Source organism: Hipposideros armiger, unplaced genomic scaffold (assembly GCF_001890085.2).
Source record: "Hipposideros armiger isolate ML-2016 unplaced genomic scaffold, ASM189008v1 scaffold_181, whole genome shotgun sequence".
NCBI classification, from domain to species: domain Eukaryota; kingdom Metazoa; phylum Chordata; class Mammalia; order Chiroptera; family Hipposideridae; genus Hipposideros; species Hipposideros armiger.
The window spans coordinates 2921867-2922526 of NW_017731531.1; positions in this window are offsets into that span (position 1 = coordinate 2921867).

A 660-nucleotide genomic window follows, 5' to 3' on the forward strand; every position below is an offset into this window, starting at 1 on the left:
AGATGCTGGTACTGTGGAAGCAGCAAAGATACTCCTGCTGGGCAGTGGCTTTGATGCTTCGCAGCATCAGCGGCTGCTCTTTTTCATGTAGATCTGGTCTGGGGTTGTGCAGAAGCTCCAGGCAACCAATCAGGGGAAGGATCCTGTCTCTCACACAGATTGTATCGCCCACCTGCTGGACGGGATTAGCCAGCAGGACCATACACACATATTTGCATCGAGGTCATTGGAGGAAGTGTGTGCGTGTGAGGGGGGATGGTGAGGACCAATGAGAAACACCCTTAAAGTGAGCTGGATTTTGATAAAAGTTTATCGTCATGGTAAATTTCACCTGTTCAGTTCTGCCGGTTTCGAACGTGGGTCCTGGTCCATCCCCAACTGTGGGGTCTTGTAGGGCAGGGTCTAGGATTTCAGGGACCCCTGACTTCAAGTCTGACCCTAGATCCCAGCCCAAGTGAGGCTGAGAGGGTTAATGCATAAAAAAGGTTGTTTCTGGGTTCAAACAGGGTATTTAATTCGGGCATCTGGAATCACCCACAGGAGAGCGGGGCTTCTGGGAACAAGAGATGGAGGTGGGAATGAGAACTTTGTCAGACGGAGCTCAATTTACAGCCGCGCCAATTCCTGGCGGTAGGATTATGGGCAAGTAACTTCTCAGCT